This window comes from Arvicola amphibius, chromosome 6 (genome assembly GCF_903992535.2).
Source record: "Arvicola amphibius chromosome 6, mArvAmp1.2, whole genome shotgun sequence".
Taxonomy (NCBI): domain Eukaryota; kingdom Metazoa; phylum Chordata; class Mammalia; order Rodentia; family Cricetidae; genus Arvicola; species Arvicola amphibius.
The window spans coordinates 107932911-107950287 of NC_052052.2; the positions used below are offsets into that span (position 1 = coordinate 107932911).

At 42.8% G+C, this 17377-nt stretch overlaps 1 long non-coding RNA gene across 5 annotated transcripts; it reads right to left on the minus strand.

Annotated features, from left to right (window-relative positions):
* Positions 1-364: 364 nt before the first annotated feature.
* On the minus strand, positions 365-15621 carry LOC119816630. Of its 5 annotated transcripts, XR_005285799.1 has the most exons (8): positions 15430-15621; positions 13978-14054; positions 13038-13172; positions 6704-6746; positions 4285-4382; positions 2918-3160; positions 2640-2794; positions 365-871 (listed from the first exon to the last, which is right to left on the minus strand). It is a non-coding gene; the product is annotated as an uncharacterized LOC119816630 (long non-coding RNA). The 5 variants fall into 5 exon arrangements; XR_005285797.1 differs by having other exon boundaries at positions 2652-3160; XR_005285795.1 differs by having other exon boundaries at positions 2640-3160.
* Positions 15622-17377: the final 1756 nt, after the last annotated feature.

Below are 17377 nucleotides of genomic sequence, written 5' to 3' on the forward strand. Positions count from 1 at the left end.
TTTATAGACCACATAGGCTTCAAACTCAGAGATCCGCCTGCCGTACCTCCTGAATTCTGAAATTAAAGTTGTGTGCTACTACTGCCCAGCCACTTTTCCTCTCTTACTTAACATTTTTTTTCCTTTTTTTTTCTTTTTTCTTTTTCTTTTTTTTTTTTTTTTTTTTGGTTTTTCGAGACAGGGTTTCTCTGCAGCTTTTTTAGAGCCTGTCCTGGAACTAGCTCTTGTAGACCAGGCTGGCCTCGAACTCACAGAGATCCGCCTGCCTCTGCCTCCCGAGTGCTGGGATTAAAGGCGTGTGCCACCACCGCCCGGCTTCTTACTTAACATTTTTATTGTGTGTGTGTGTGTGTGTGTGTGTGTGTGTGTGTGTATGTGCGTGCGCGCGCGCGCGTGTGCATGTGTGTGTGTAGGTGCACACTCCACAGCACATTTGTGCTGGTCAGAAGATGACTTTCCTGAGTGGCCTCTAACCCTATATACTATAAGCTAGCTGGCCTGAGAGCTTCTAGTGGATTCTCCTAGCTCTACCTTGATCTCACCACAGGAATGTAAGGCTTATAGGTGCTGACCATTGCACCCAGCTTTTTACCTGGGTTATCTGGATAGAAATAAGACCACTGAGCAGCCATTGAGCCATTTCCTGGCCCCTTTGCTCCCTGAATTAAAGAACCCTGGATAAGATAATATATTACTTACCTTTGCAAAGCTGGGAACAACTGAAGGGAGGAAATAGTTCCTTTGCTCACACTTGCAGAGCTTCAGGTCGCCAGGCCCCTTTACCTGCAGCGCCATCTCCATAGCTCCTAAGGTTTGTTTATCCTGGCCATACCCCAATCTCTCTGAGTCAGTTTCTCTTAGGTGGTCATTACTAGAATGAAATAAAACAATATGTGTCAGATACTTAGCGAGGGCCTTCCCAAAATAGAAGTACTGGTGGGAATTTGTGCTAGAGACCCTTATCCAAAAGCAATGCTGGGCAATGAGCCGTGTGACACTGTATTAATGAAGAATTTTTTTTGGAGAAGCAGATGTTTATTAAAGGACTTCGGAATGGGATGGGGCGTCCAGAAAGAAGCAAATGCCAGGAATAAGCCTGGGTGGCTCCCTGTTAGGGATAGTCGTTAGCTCACCCCTCACTGTACTAAGCTCTTGCCAAGCCAACTGCTGTGGACAAGATTTCCTGGGGACATATGGCACTGCCTCTGTGAAGGCCACATCCTTGTCTGAGTCTCTCTTTAGTCATCAATGAGTTTCCAGGAGAGTGCATGGTAAGGTTTGTATTAATTGGATCAGCCTATGGGCCTCCCCATTTCCCTGCTTTCTGTAGCAAGCACCCTTGGACTTGAGTAAACACTGTTGCCCATAGACCCTGCTTAAGCACTCTGAAGACGGGAAATAGATTGTCCTCCCTCATAGTACCAGCAAAGAAAAATCTTCTAACTGCTTGGTGTGCCCAACAATGGTATCTTTGTTTTCCATCAGTAAACTCATAGCCTCCAGGGATGCTATGCAGCCCCACAGTGACCAGGCAGAGAACATGCAGTCCTTTGATAATGGCTCTTTATGCCAGTATCTAAATCAAAGTAACAAACATGCTGATGATGACTTCAGCAAACACAAGCCGTGCTTTGAGGCCTGACCCTGAAATGAAGACCCACCTCCAGGGCAGAAGCACGTTCCATCTTGATGCATTCAAAGAAATGGACTGTTGAATCTTGTGCACAGCTGTACTTGTCTGAGGAGCTCAGACAAAAATCTATTGCCGGGAGAAATCTGGGCTACTCAGAAGGTTTTCCATAACTCCTGTAGATGGTGGTGAGCCAATGCCTTCTCTGGCCTGCCTTTGCCTATGCTTTACATAACTCAACAACTTCAGAAGCCTTTTTGGTTTTTATTGGAGTGCAATTCACATAACATAAAAATAATAATTTAAATGAACCATTCAGTGGCATGGTGGAAAGCTGACTGAAGAGGGATGAAGGGAAGTTGTCATTCATGCAGGGGTGAGAGTTTGCAGATATGCGGCTGTCTGGGGGGGGGGGGGTCACCCATGCTCCTGTAAGCAAACCTAATAAACTCATCATCAGTTCACCAAGCTAGACTTGGGAGGGATTGTTCTTTGCTCCATGGTTGATCCCATGTCTGGGATGAACAGACATTTGTCCATGTCTCTCCAGGAAACAGTCACACAGTTGGATCCTTACCCCAGCATAGAATTCTGATTCTCTTAGCTATCCTTCTCCCTCTCATCCTTGTGAGCCCTCAGAACAACCAATCTACTCTTTGTGGATTTACTTATTCTGGATATTTCCTTTAAATGGAATCACATTATATGTGAGCTTTATCCTAGCTTCATTCACTTGTTAATATAATATTACATGTCATAGCCTTATCAAGATCCATTTCTTTTTATTCTGAATAGTAGTGTGTGTGTAAGAGAGAGAGAAAATAACTATGTGTGGTGTGTGTATACACAGGGAGGTGCACTGCTAATGCATGGAGGTCAGAGGAAGATGGCATGGGTGTCCTGCTCTGCCACGCTCCACCTTATTCCTTAGAGACAGAGTCTGTCATCAGCTGGATGAATCCTTTTTCCACCCTCATATTGCTGGAGTTACGGGCATGGAAAGCCACACCTTGCTTTTCACCCGGGTGCTGAAGTCCTGGAATCCAGTCATCACACTTGTGCAGCAAGTGCTCTTAACCACTGAGCCAGCTCTCCAGCTCCACCTTTCAATTTCTTAGATTTTCCTCCTTCCCTGCAAGATATACTGCTCCTCATGAGCAGGGCCTAGGCATTAAAAACAAGAGCTTCAGTTCCAGGACCCAGAACAGTGCCTGGATGGGGGTAGCTTAGTTAACCTGCATGAAACAAAGAGAAATGAGAAGACAGCGGCTGTCAGGTGGGACTCACGCTTATTTAGCATCTGCTGTTCTCTCCTGCATGCACAAGGGATTAGACAGGGATTTGGCCTGTTTGACTTCCCTTTTCCTTCTGGAGACAGGATTCCTCTTCTTTGAGAAGACCCAATTCTTTGTGATGTAGGTGGGAGCACTACTGCTGCCCACCAGTCGCAGCTAGGCCTGTGTAAACTGACGTTTCTGAGACATTCTATGCCAATCCTGCATCCCGATGACTGACCAGAACTTCATGACTCTGGGGAGAAGATATAGTATTACAGATAAGACCCAAAAACTGCTGCCTAAGAACCTCATGACTGACTTATAGGGAAAACTTTTGGAATTCATTGTTAATCTTACCAGACCACTACCTTCCACCAGCCCTAAAGCTAGGAATGCTACAATATCTGAGACCTATAGAGGATATTTTCTAACTCTGCTGTGACCCACTTAGGTGATGTCTCACCAATATGTTTTGTTTCTCCATCAATTTAAGACTTTCTTAGATTCTACAACTATAAAAATTCATGTAGCTTCTTCCGCAGAACATTTCATAAATTAATGCTCCCAGTCACAGTCACTCATATTTAATTCAGATGAACTATCTCTTTCCCCTTTTGGAATAAGAATTGTGTTTTGCACTGACAAATGATGAGCATATTAAAGGAGAAATTTGAAGTAGTAAAATTGATGCCATAAAGAATTTACTAACTCACACTTGCTTAAGAAATACTAAGTTACATGAAGTAGAATTTAGATAAAAGAGCACTGCTTCCAATATGACTTAAGTAGATAAGTAGAATAGCTGGGTATGGTGGTCCATGCCTTTAATCCCAGCACTTGAGAGACAGAGACAGGTGGATCTCTGTGAGTTCAAGGCTAGCTTGCTCTACAGAGTAAGTTCGAGGTTGGCCAAGCCTACACAGAGAAACACTTTGTCTTGAAAAGCAAAAACAAAAACAAAAAAGAAAAGGATAAAAAAGAAAGCAGATTTGTTGCAGAAGAGAGCCAATCAGAAAACAGTATCTAAGGAATATTTGAGTCAGATCTGACTGCAAAGGTGAATGAGTTTAGAAGCCCTTAAACTGGACACTGAGTGCAAAAGTTGGAGGTATAGATGGTGCCAAAGATCCCATGAGTGAGGCAGATAAGTGAGACCCAAGGGTCTGTAATTGTTAGCATCCCAGGAACTCAGAGAAGGTTGATTTCGTGAAGGCACAAGCTACTTAGTGATTCATCAAATACAGAGTAGGGGCCCAGGGCTAGGAGCATGAGAGAGACATGGTTGCCTGGTACCCGGACTTGACGAAAACAAAAGGTGAGAAACGACACTAGAGATATGAGTGGGAAATGACCAGAGGTGGAGAAGAGGGGGCTCACCAATCCTGCCATTATTAGATGGAGGGACCCAGTGATTCTGGAGAAGCAAGGCTGCCATATTCCAGGTTCCGGGTTCTCAGCACGCCTCGGACTGCTGGCTGCAGGAGGAAATGCCAGGAGAGTCTTTCACAGTCAGGGAACTAATGTTATAATTTAAAAAGCAGTGCGTGAGAGAAAGACATCATGTCATGGAAGGGTTTTTTATTAGGGGAAAGGGAATGAGAAAAGGGGGAAGGGGAATTGGAGAGACTGGCTTCTGGGGACAGGAGCAGTGGAAGAAAAGAGGGAGGGAGGAAAGGAGGAAAGGAGGGAGGGAAGGAGAGAAAGAGAGAAAAAAGAGACAGAAGGTGGGCAAGGACCACCTCTTAAAAGGGAACATAGCAAATGTGCACAAGGGGTGCTTTTTTTGGCTGCAGCTGAGGACATATCCTGTCAGGACCCCATGGGCAGGCCAGTACAAATGCCCAAATACTAACAGGAACCTTGAGCCAGGACCTGAAAGAGATTCAAGGATGACAGTGTATGTGGAATGCATAAGCTAAGGTTTATGTAAACTAGTAAAATCTTCTATTAGAGGCCAACTATCCTTTGGGCATTAGCCAGAGCCATATCTGTGCTATATTAAAGAGATTTTTCATTTATTAATTATTAATCTCTCAAGTGTGTAGAGTGACTTCTCAAGGAGAAGGCATAGTAACTCTATGACAATATAATCCAAATGAGAACAATGAAAGCCTTTACCAGGTTCTCATGGACGACTTAACTTTGTACAGGAGGGAGCAGCCTGCTCAGAAGCTGTGATGATCATGAAGAATGTCACTGTGAAAGGCAGTCCGATATCTGAAGGGGACCAAGAGTCCCAACTGTTATTTCAGTTGTTGGATTTAGCCATGCATAGAAACTAAACACCTGAAGTTCTGAGACCCTGAACTTACCTTTCTGTTAAGATCATTTGAGTTGGATTTCTGTAAAGAAAACACTGACTTTGAGACAGAGCCCTACCATACAGGTGTGACTGGCCTTGAATTGGCTGTGTATGTAGGCTAGCCTTTCACCTCTGATTCTCCTGCCTCTGCATCCCAAATGCTGAGATTATAGGTATGTACCACAACACCTAGGACATTTTTTAAAAGTAAATTTTGACAAAAAGAGAAAATAACTCATATTTTGGTGTCAAACAGACCCTTGCATCCCAGCTCTGCCACTTATTAGTGTGATATGGCCTTGGTGAGGTAGCTAACACCCAAGGCTCCAGTTTCTTCATCTATAGAATGGAGGTGAAGTCTTGAGGCCATTAGTGTGACTCCTCTCCTTCCCCCTTCCCTCCTCCCTCCCTCCCCTCTCCTCTCCTCTCTTCTCTTCTTTCCTGTCCTTTCATCCTATCCTCCCTTCTCCCTTCCTCTCCTTTCTTCCCCCTCCCATCTCCTTCTCCCAGTCTCCTCCCTTCCCCACCCTTCTTTCCCTCTTCCATCTTCTCCCTTCCCCTCTCCTCTTCTGCTTTTTCACACCCTACTCCTGTCCTGTGGAACAAGTGTCCCATTCCTGCTCAAAGGAGCAATGCTTATCTTTAATGCCAGACTCTCATAAAAATAGGAACTACAGAAAAAATGTATACCACATTCCTATCCAAACAAATAAAATGAGAAGGAGAAGGAGAAGAGGAGGAGGAGGAAGAGGAGGAGGAGGAAGAGGAGGAGGAGGAGGAGGAGGAGGAGGAAGAAGAAGAAGAAGAAGAAGAAGAAGAAGAAGAAGAAGAAGAAGAAGAAGAAGAAGAAGGAGAAGAAGCTACATACAATGGCTGTGTTCCTACCCTCATCATAGCATCTGGTATGCTGTTACCTTGTAGTATTTGCTGAATGATTGATTTTTTTTTTCACTAATTGATTGAAGAAGCAAATTACTTTCTTCCACTTGAAACAAATCCTCTATGATACCATATACCTATAAGGGGTATCTAAGAGTGTCTAAAATGTAGTTGATATGTTTTGTTGTTTTTTTTTCTGTATCTTTCCCTGTTGTGATGGGAGCGGCGGGCTGCTTCCTGCCACCCGGCTAGCTTTACTGGAAATAATTACACGGAAACTGTATTCATTTAAACACTGCTTGGCCCATTAGCTCTAGCCTCTTATTGGCTAACTCTTACATCTTGCTTTAACCCATATTTAGTAATCTGTGTAGCACCATGAGGTGGTGTCTTACCAGGAGAGATTTTAACCTGCGTCTGTCTCAGAAAGGAGAGGCATGGCGACTAACTGAGGTGTCTGCCTGACTCTGCTTTCTTTCTCCCACAATTCTGTTCTGACTACTCCGCCTACCTAATTTTCTGTCCTATCAAAGGGCCAAGGCAGTTTCTTTATTAACCAATGAAAGTAACACATGACAGATGACCCTCCTCCATCATTTCCCTATGAAAACTTACCAGCCAATAGTCCTGGAATAGTCATGAGTTCCCCAAATTTTTCCTGGAAAAATGAAGAAAACAAAAATGTCAGTTTTATTTTAGATTTGCATAATTTCTAGCTTTTCTTCTCTACAGCATTGCCCAGAGATATTCCTTAAAGAGTCCCTCTAGGGTTGCTGGCCGATTACCTACTCACCACCTATGCTAGCTAAGTGTCCACAGTGGGACCAGCACAGGGGCAGGACAGCAAGGCTATAATAAACATCTGCAGATGTGAGTGACCTCCAAACTCAGAGCTCCAGCCATACATTTTGCGAATTCTCACCCTTTAGTCTTCAGTGGAGGCTGCCTCTAGGATAAAGGCAGGTCCCCTCAGGTTTCTAGAGTATTTGCCAAGTGCAGTCCCAGCAGAAGTCTGAAATTCTTTCCTTAGCATTTAATCGCTTTGATTTAAGGCATTGATCTCAAGATGCCAATGCCCAAGGAAATGTTTTTCCCTTTCTGTCAGTCATGTATGTTCAAAGACTAAAGGAGGATTCATTTGGATACTGGCTGGAGGGCACTTTTAACTTTCATATGATGCCAGGCAGACAAAAATATGGGGACACATAGCTCAGGAAAATCAGGCTCTGCACACCCAGGTGGGAAATCAGTCCCCAAGGCCCATGCTGCCTTGCCAGCTCTCTCTCTCTCTCTCTCTCTCTCTCTCTCTCTCTCTCTCTCTCTCTCTCTCTGTCTCTCTCTCTGTGTATCTCTATCTATCTATCTATCTATCTATCTATCTATCTATCTATCTATCTATCTATCTATCTATCTCATCTCTATCTCTCTTGTGCTCTTAGCCCCTGGACTTCCAGTCAAACCCAGCCATGACACTGCTACTCACCCAGTTGAGTACCTGCTGGGCCACAGACCACCATGGAGACTTGACTCCAAATCTGCTTGCTTTCTGTGGATCAAGCTCTCGATCCTGACTCATGATACAGGGTAGTCAAACAATGCGGGCAGTGGAAAGCCAGCCAGAAGCTCAGAAGGCATCTGCCCTGTCAGCTCCTATATGGCTTCCTGACCTGACACTGGTCAGGGGACAGGAGGAAGCAACATCCAGATCTACTTCTATAGTCTTTTGGCATTACAATTTGATTTGATTCTCTTGTTTTTGTCTTTTATTTATTTGTTTTGTTTTTGAGACAGGCTCCCACTGTGTAGCCTTAGCTGGCCTGGAACATGCTATGTAGACCAGGCTAGCTTCTAACCCATAAAGAGCTACTTGCCTCTGCCTCCCAAGTGCAGGGAATTGAAGACCTGTGCCACCATGCCCTGCCCAGATGACATGAGTCGTCTTTTAATGTTACAGTTTGTTATTTGCTTCAGTCTGAACTGGGAGGATGGGTTAGATTTTGTGTGTGTGTGTGTGTGGGAGTCTCATACATCCAAAAGCTGACCTCAAACTCTTGTTACTGAGGATGACCTTGACTCCTGATCTTCCCTTCACCAGGTGTGTGTGGTCCATAGCCTGCAGCATAAGACCGCTCAGGGTAGGCACTCTGGCTCAGAGCTTCTGAGACTAACTGTGTCACTTTCTTGGTTACAGAAACCAATGGGTCCTGCCCGAGGATAGGAATAGCCATTGAGTCTAGCAGGCTAGAGGGGCTATGCTGGCTAGTTTTTTGTTGTTGTTTTTTTCTGAGACAGTGTTTCTCTGGGTAGCCTTGGCTGTCTTGAAACTAGCTCTGTAGTCCAGGCTGGCCTCCTCAAAGAGACCTATCTGCCTTTGCCTCCTGAGTGCTGTAATTAAAGGCATGTACCATCATGCCCAGCTGCTGGCTAGTTTTTATGTCATTTTGACACAGGCTGGAGTCATCTGAAAGAGGAAACCTCAAATGGGAAATTGCCTCCATAAGATCAGGCTTCAGGGCATTTTCTCAATTGGTGGCTGATGTGGGAGGCTTCAGTCCATTGAGGATGACACTACCTTCTATTGGACTGTGGTGGACTCCTCCATGGCCTCTGCAGCAGCTTCCGCCTCCAGGTTCCCACATGGTTTGAGTTCCTGTCTCTGACAGTGAACTGACTCAGGATATGTAAGCCAAATAAACTCTTTCCTCCTCAAGTTGCTTTTGGCCATGGCATTTCATCGCAGCATTAGTAACCCTAATTAAGACAGACAGCAATGTTAGCCTGGCTAGCCCCAAAGGAGTTTTACAGGAGCACAAAAGTCCTGAGTAGCGGGGGCAAGAACATCGGCCCTGGGCTCTGTGGCTATCAGCCACTGGGGAGGACATGGCCTTGGGCAAATGACTCTCTATAGCTGTGTAACTGCAAGCATTTAGGTAAAAAGTTTCTTATTACCAGGGGGAGATCTGGGTGGTGTACATCTTCTCAAGCTACTCTGTTTGGCAGAGTGGTAACAAAAGGGTGCTAGCCCTTTTTGAATCACTTCATATATCCAATGTTCAATTTAGTTCTCCATTTTGAAAAAGTTTATTAATTTTGTCTACTTGATGATTTGTTATTAACTCCTCCCTATCTCTTTCTCTCTGGTGGAGACTGAGCTTGGGTCTTGTGCATGCTAGTAGGCAAGTACTCTACTACTGAGGTGCCGCCACAGCCCTTCCTTCCTTGGCTCCTCTCTGTTACTCCTGTGTATACATACATACAATGTGTGGGGGCACACATGCCACGGTGAACATGTAAAGGGCAGAGGACAATTCTGCGGAGTTAGTTTTGTCCTTCTAACTTTATGTGGGTTCTGGAGATGGAATTCAGATCTCCAGATTTGCATAGCAAGTGCATATACCTGTAGAGTCAGCTCACCAGTTCCTTTTACATCGTTCCCAATAATCAAGATAGGGGTGAGATTCGTATTTTTATTTTATTTGGTTTTTGTGTGGAGAAAGCATCTCACTAGGTAGTCCTAGCTATCCTGGAATTCATTATGTAGACCAGGCTGGCTTCAAACTCAGAAATCCACCTGCCTCTGATTCCCACATTGTGGGATTAAAGGCATGATGGGATTAAAGGCATGAACCTAGTGTATGATTTTTTTTTTCGAGACAAGGTGTCATTGTATAGCCCTGGCTGTCCTGGAACTCACTCTGTAGACCAGGCTGGCCTCAAACTCTCAAAGATTCACCAGTCTTTGCCTCTTAAGTGCTACGATTAAAGGTGTGCAGCACCACTGCCCAAACTATTGTATAATTTTGAAAGTGTTCTCATCCTTATGTATATCATTCTTAGTTGCTACTATCTTGCAAACTAAACATTAAATCTCCAGATAGTTTTCCATTCTTCTTGATAAAGGTTTTGTGTTCCCACTAAAGTCAAAGCTCATTTCTTCATGACAGAGTTCTTATTAAAATCTATCAACAGTAAGGGCTACACAGTGGGAGACTGTGAAACAAACAAGAATCCTCAGGGAAACGATGATTTGTGTTGTGAATTTTCACTCCAGCTTGTTTTCTTCTGAGTCTAGTCTTCTGTAGCCCCATCGGCATAGCATATCCCTTACACGTCTCTCCATTTTTCAACATCCAACAGAACTCTCTTCTCTCTTCTAACTTGCTTTTTCTGAGCATTCATTATTAACCCTACACCTAAAGAGAATGCTCATTTATCTGGATTCATAAAAGGAGTTTGTCCTGTTTGTGGGTTGATCACTTTCCAATCCCACAGTACATAAACCTGATTGTTACTTTAACTTTCCAAGGGTGCATGTCCTCAGGTTCCTAAAGGTGCATTTGGAAAGGAAAAGCACTTAAAGACTATTTTGCTGCCCTTCTCATCTTTTTTTTTTTTTTTTTTTTTTTTTTTGGTTTTTCGAGACAGGGTTTCTCTGTGGCTTTGGAGCCTGTCCTGGAACTAGCTCTTGTAGACCAGGCTGGTCTCGAACTCACAGAGATCCGCCTGCCTCTGCCTCCCGAGTGCTGGGATTAAAGGCGTGCGCCACCACCGCCCGGCTGCCCTTCTCATCTTTTAAGATGAAGAAAGCTAAATGAGTTTGACAGCTTGTCTAGGCCATACATTTAATGCTATACTTTGAAAGGATTTGGCTAGTACTTCTTGTACATAAATCAGTGACCTGTATCAATTTTCTAGGGTTGTTGTAACGAATTACAGTAGCTATGAGAAATATATTCTCTCAGTTCTAAAGATGAGAAATCTGAAGTCAAGGTGTAGCAAGGCCATGTCCCCACTGTAAGGCTGTAGATTCAGGTCCTTCCTTGTCTCTTCCAGCTTTTGGTGGTCTCAAGCGTATTTTGGAAAGAGCGACATCACCCCTTTTTCTTCTTTTGTAAATATTGTCACATTGCAGATTTCTAGGGTCAGAGACAGGACTTCCTAGGGGGTCACCACTCAATATGTGTTCCCTGAAGAAAACCTCACCCTATCCCTCCGTGAATGCAATGCTTTGCCAACAAAATGCAAGTTGTAATTTGATCTGGGTTTTTTAAATTATTCCAAGTTTTTTGCCACCTTATCTTTTTGATGTTATTTATTTATTTATTTGCTTATTTTTATGTGCATGAGTATTTTGCCTGCATGTATGTGTATATACTAGGCACATGCAGTAGTTCAAACCAGGGCATCTTATCCCCTGGAACTGGGCCACTATGTGGGTGCAGGAAATTGAACCTTGGTCTTCTACAAGAGTAGTCAAGAGTAGTCAGTGTTCATAACCACATTATAATTTATATATATATATATATATATATACATATATATATATACTATAGCCCCAAATGTTTTTAATATGTACTATAGTCGTAGTTGCTATACAACTGTTGATAAGTAAGCTCTTATAGCTTTGTGAGCCTATTCTTTAATGGCTGAGTGAGATCTTAAAGGTAAAGTTTACTACCAAAAATATAGAAAGAGTGAGATATGTATGTGGATAAATGAAATGATCATCAAATATATTAAGTGAAAAAGGAATAATGTTATTCTGCCCATTGTGTTAACCTATATGTGCATATATAATATACACACATACATATATACATATACACACATAAACTTTGCTAGTGTATATATAGTATGTTTCTTAAATGGCACAAGATGCTATAAAATTAATAGCAAGGAGAGGGACTAGAGGCCTCATTATATGAAATAAACACATCCTGCTTCTCTCTTTGTGTCTGCTATAATTTGAACATAAAATGACACCCCATCTCAGACTTGTCTGTTTCAGCACTTTATCTCCAGGTGGTTGTGTTGTTTGGGGCGGTTGTGGAATCTTTGGGCTCTGAGGACTAGCTAGCCGATGTAAGGCCAAGTGCTTTACACTTGGTTAGGCCTGAGTTCTTCCTGACTGCTCAGATGGTCTCACTAATTCCCTCATATTTGCTCTGCCACCACCGTGAACTGCCCTTGACCTGTGCCTTCCTACCTGACGCACTGTATCCCTGAACTATGAGTCAGAACAAACCCTTCCTCTCATATCTGTTAAATGTTTTTCCAGGGCAACAAAAAAATTAACCAACACATTGTCTTAAGTGTTGTTTGACTTGCAAAATACCACGTCTAATTTTAAAGTCCAAAGTAAAGCAAAAAGGGGTTGGAGAAATAATTCAGTCAATAAAGTGCTTGCCTTGAAGCATGAAGACCTGAACTCTATCCCCAGAACCCTGTGCACGCCTTTAATCCCAGCAATTGAGAGGCAGCGGCAGGCAGATCTCTGTGCGTTTGAGGCCGGCCTGCTCATGGCATAAGTTTGTAATCTCAGCAAAGGGGAGACAGAGACATGAGGATCCCTGGGGACCCCTCCCTGGCTTGCCAAAAGAATCAAATCAGCAGGCTTCGGGCTAATGAGTGAATCATGTGTTAAAGTAGGTAGATGATCTGATAATACCTAAGGTTTGTCCTCTAGCCCTCTCATGCCTGCATGTGCAAGAAACACACAGACACACACATGTAATAAAAACACATAATATTGACATCATAAGTCTAAATTCATGATGTAAACTGTTTAACACTGTGGGAGTGCTGGGGCATAAGTCCGAGGAGACCTCTCCTGTCAAGCAGGCTAAGCTTCAGTTCACTCAGGGCAGTTTCGGGCATCACATGCAGGGTGAGAAAGTTCTCCTATATTGTGGGATCCTACTTCCTACAGAACAACAATGCTAAGTGACCCAAATATGCAAATCGAACTGGTCAGGCAAGATTCTGATCTTCCCTGCAATGTTCCCAGGTAGCACTCAGATACTGAGGTGAATGAATGCTTGACTTCTATACAGAGAGAAGCCTCTCAAAGCACATCCCTGGGTTTTTTCTTTTTTTTTCCATACACTGGTCAGATCTGTTAGCATCAGAGTGTGCAAAACAATTGGAATTAGAGCCATGAGAAACTCACCACTTGATGAACTGGGTGGGAACATAAAGTTCTATCAGCTGGAGGGTCAGGCAGCTCAGGACACACCAAGCAAGTGGAAGGTCAGCTATTCATCTTCCAAACAAATGCCTTCTCATGCCAGTGGCTTAGGAAGCACTAAAGATACAAGTACAAGTACAGTTGGCAGGGCCCATGGGAAGAAGACCTAAGAGAAAGAGGGAGGAAAGGGGGAAAAAGAAAACAAAAAACAAAAGGAAAGGCAAGAATAGGAAGTGTAGCAAAAAGTGAAGAGAGTAAGTGGGGCTACTTTAATAATCCAGGGAAATCTGCAGGAAAGGGGCTGCAAATACAGATTATCTCATGTATGAACTAAGCCATCTCAAAATGAGGAATAGTGCATGTTTTCTCTCATGTGGATCCTAGATTTTATGTAGACACATAAAATCATGTATGTATATATGAATGTACAAGTAATGTGACTTTTAAATTTTATTATAAAAATGTGTTTTTATAATAAAATTTAAATGAAATCTATTTTTAAAAGTAAAAGGAAAGCTTTCTAGGGAAACAAAGGGGCGAATGGAAGGGGCAGATGAGAAAGGGGAGAGTGCAGAGGTGTGTGTGAAATGTCCCTGTACTACAGGATCAAGCTGAGTATGGAGGCACAAGCCTTTAGACTCAGCACTTCAGAGGCAGAGGCAGGTGGCTCTCTGTGAATCTGAACCCAGCCTGGTCTACATAAAAAAAACTCTGGGACAGTCAGGGCTACATAGAGAGACCCTGATAAAAAAACAACAACAACAAAACCTTTAACAAAAATACTGTGTCACGTTCAATGGATATTGAACAAAGATTAATTAAAGATTACAAAGATTTTCAAAAAAAAAAAGAGAGAACCAAAGCATATGCAATTTCCATCTATTTTAGTTTTAATATAAAATCAACCAAAACAAATACTGACCTTTGGCCCATAGGCCATTTCTCTCTTTCTTTCCAGTTACTGCTGTTTTAACACTTATGTGAGAAGTGAAGATTGGCCTAAAAGGAGAGAGTTACAGGTTCAATGTGTAGCCAAGTAGCTCTAGTACAGCATACTTGAGCTCCTGGGTTTGAGTCCCAGCACCAAAACTAACCAAACAAAAGCTATTGCATTGAAGTACATTCTTGTTCAGTTTTTGTTGTTGTTTTTAAGATAAAGTCTCCATACCCTAAGTAGCCCAGGTTGGCCAAACATTCACAGTAATCCTCCTGCTAATACTAGAATTGTAGGTATGCACCACCACACCCAGCATAAAGCTGAAACTTTAATGCGCATATTTAACTTCTGTATTGGCTGCTTTCTTACTGTGCCAGCCAATAAGACAATCAAGAAAGCAGTGAGTCAGGCCACACCTGTCAACCTAGCCACCCTTGCATAGATAAAGAATAGCTTTTCAGTGTCAATACTTTCTTTGAAGTAATAGGACAGAAAAGTGAAGAATTCTCTTGCCTGAAGTTACAGCCTTCAAAGCAAAGCTAGCTTACTCTGTCTCCTAGCTGGCCTTAACAGGATCTGCTGTGTCCTGCTACACCCTCCCCTAAATGACAGAATGACACCCCTAGAGAGCTCTCCTGGTCAGTCATCAAATTCTTTGGGTCAAAAAAATGTCAGACATTTTTGACTAATTACGGATTTTACACTCACTCAACCTCAAACCTATAGAGCCACCCTCCTTTCATTGCGTTTTGTGAGTCCAGTTGACTTTCTGTACATCACACAACTACTGTCCTGGTTTGAACTGCCCAAAGCTCTCCTGTAATTCATGTCTATCTACAGTTAGTCTCTGTACTGTGTCAGGGGAGGGGGTTAGAAATTCAGTCTCCGGCACCCCTTAAAATAAATACAAGGACTTAACAAAAGCCTAAAATATTCTTCATTTTCATACCTGAGATGCATCTCAAGTCCAGGGACTGGGATGTAGCTCAGTTGGTAGAGTGCTTGTTTGACATGCAAGAGGCCCTGGGTTCCAACCCCAGTACTACATAAATGGGACATGGTGGTGCACATCTATAATCAGTTCTGAGGAGGTAGAGGCAAAAATGTCAGAAGTTCAAGTTCAGGGACAGACTAAACTACATCAGATCTTGTCAGAGAAACCATGACAACAAAAAATATCTTAAATCCTTCTTTTCCCTTACTATGTTTTAATCATTCTTTTTAGAACATGTAAGAACATTTCTATGAGCCAGGCGGTGGTGGCACATGCCTTTAATCCCAGCACTCAGGAGGCAGAGGCAGGCGGATCTCTGTGAGCCAGTCATAAAGAATAGTCTGAAGTAAACTCACTCCTATCTGTTACACCTGGAGGGCACAAGAGCATAATCGCAGAACAGTTCCCTGTGTTTGAAGAGACTAAGGTCGTAAGACTCTTACCTTGGTTTCTTGGAGTTTTCTCACAAGCACTCAGAAGTCTCCTTGCACAGCACAGCTCCATTCTTGGACCGTGTTCCAACATGATGCCACCATGCCCAGCTTCATAGAAAATGTTTTCTTTCTTTCTTTCTTTCTTTCTTTCTTTCTTTCTTTCTTTCTTTCTTTCTTTCTTCTTTATGACTGGCTATTATTATTTGTTAATATGCCTCTATAGAAAAACATGATTCTGCTGTGATCAGCTTGTCTGCCATGTTCAGCTTGCCCTTGTAATTAAACACTTTACTCATATGATTCCTCTCAACCCTCAGAGTATAAATTGCCTGATGCTCTGAATAAAGTTGGCTTTTGCATGAGACTTTAGTTCACCTCACGTCTAGGCTCCATTCTCCCATGTCCCACTTCCTCTAGAGCAGTGACAATGGCACATGCCTTTTATGCCAGCACTGGGGAGGGAGAGGCAGGAAGACCTCTGTGAGTTTGAGGTCAGCATGGTCTACATATCAAGTTCCAGGATTACATAGAGAGACATTATCTCAACAAATAACAGACAAATAAACAAAAAAATTATACTAATAAGAATTTTATTTTTAAAAAATTCTTTATTACTTTTTGGAGACTATTTTAAAGTTAAAAAATGGTGTAAAGTTAGGCTTTCCCAAACCATACAATTTGATATGATTCCACCAAAAGAGCAATTTAAATATAATTTACTGAGAGAAGACAGTTAATGGCAAAAGTTATTTAAACTTTCTTAGCCTTGGGTTTCCTTCCCTACAAACAAGAAGAGCCTGTCTCTGTCTCCAGAGTGCTGGGATTAAAGGCATGTGCCACCATGCCAAGCATCTGTAGAAATATTGTTAAGTCAATAGAGTCAGGGGGTGGCTGGTACAGACAACCAGTGGCTATAAGTTAAGGATATTGTTAAACATCCTATAATACCCAGCATAGCTCCAGCAGCAAAGAATGAGCTTACCTAACGTATCACTAGGTTTTGATAATGTAAATCCAGTTGATGGGAACTCCTGGCTCTCACCACACTTGCAGGGGGAGTGGCCAAGGTCAACCACAGAGAAGCTGTGGGGAGAGGAGCTAAACTTAAGAGACAGTTTTCTGATTCTGCCTCCTTTTCTTCTATCAAGGGATTCAACATAGAGCCTCAAGCATATGAGGGGAACACTGTACTATTGAGTTGCTGCCCCAGCAAGTTTTCTAAGTCCCAGCTTCAAGTCTTTCTGCATGTTGTTTTTTTTCCTTTCAATTATAAACAATGCAGCATTCTACCCCTGAAAGGTACACAACCTAGAAACAATACTGTCTTAGTTAATTAGGGTTTACTATTGCTGTGAAGAGATACCATGACCATGGCAACTCTTATAAAAAAAAAAAACCCAACATTTAATTGAGGGTGGCTTGCTTACAGTTTCAGAGAGATTCAGTACATTTTGATCACGAAGGGGAACAAACATGTCAGTGTACAGGCAGATGTGCTGAAGTGAGAGTGCTGTGTCTTACAGTCAACAGGAAGTCAACTGACTGTCACACTGAGGGAAGCTTGAGCAAAAGAGACCTCAAAGCCCACCCTCACTGTGACAGACTTCCTCCAACAAAGCCATACCTCCTAAAGTGCCACTCCTTTGGGGCCATTTTCTTTCTAACCACCAGGAATACAGAGTAGAAAACACCCAGTTAGAGCCAGGGTATACCAGTCATGGCACACCTGGAAGGTAGAGAGAGGAGGATCAAGAGTTCAAGGCCAGACTCAGCTACAGAGAAAGTTTGAGGCAAACTTGGGATGCATGAGAAACCCTATCTAAAAAACAAAGCAAGACAATAAGCCAAACCAAGCCAGGGTGATGAGTGCTAAGAGAAGAATGATACAGGGTATTTTAAGACTCCAGAACAGTGGAATTTCACTGAGCTGGGAGAGGTAAGGAAAGAGCCCTACAAC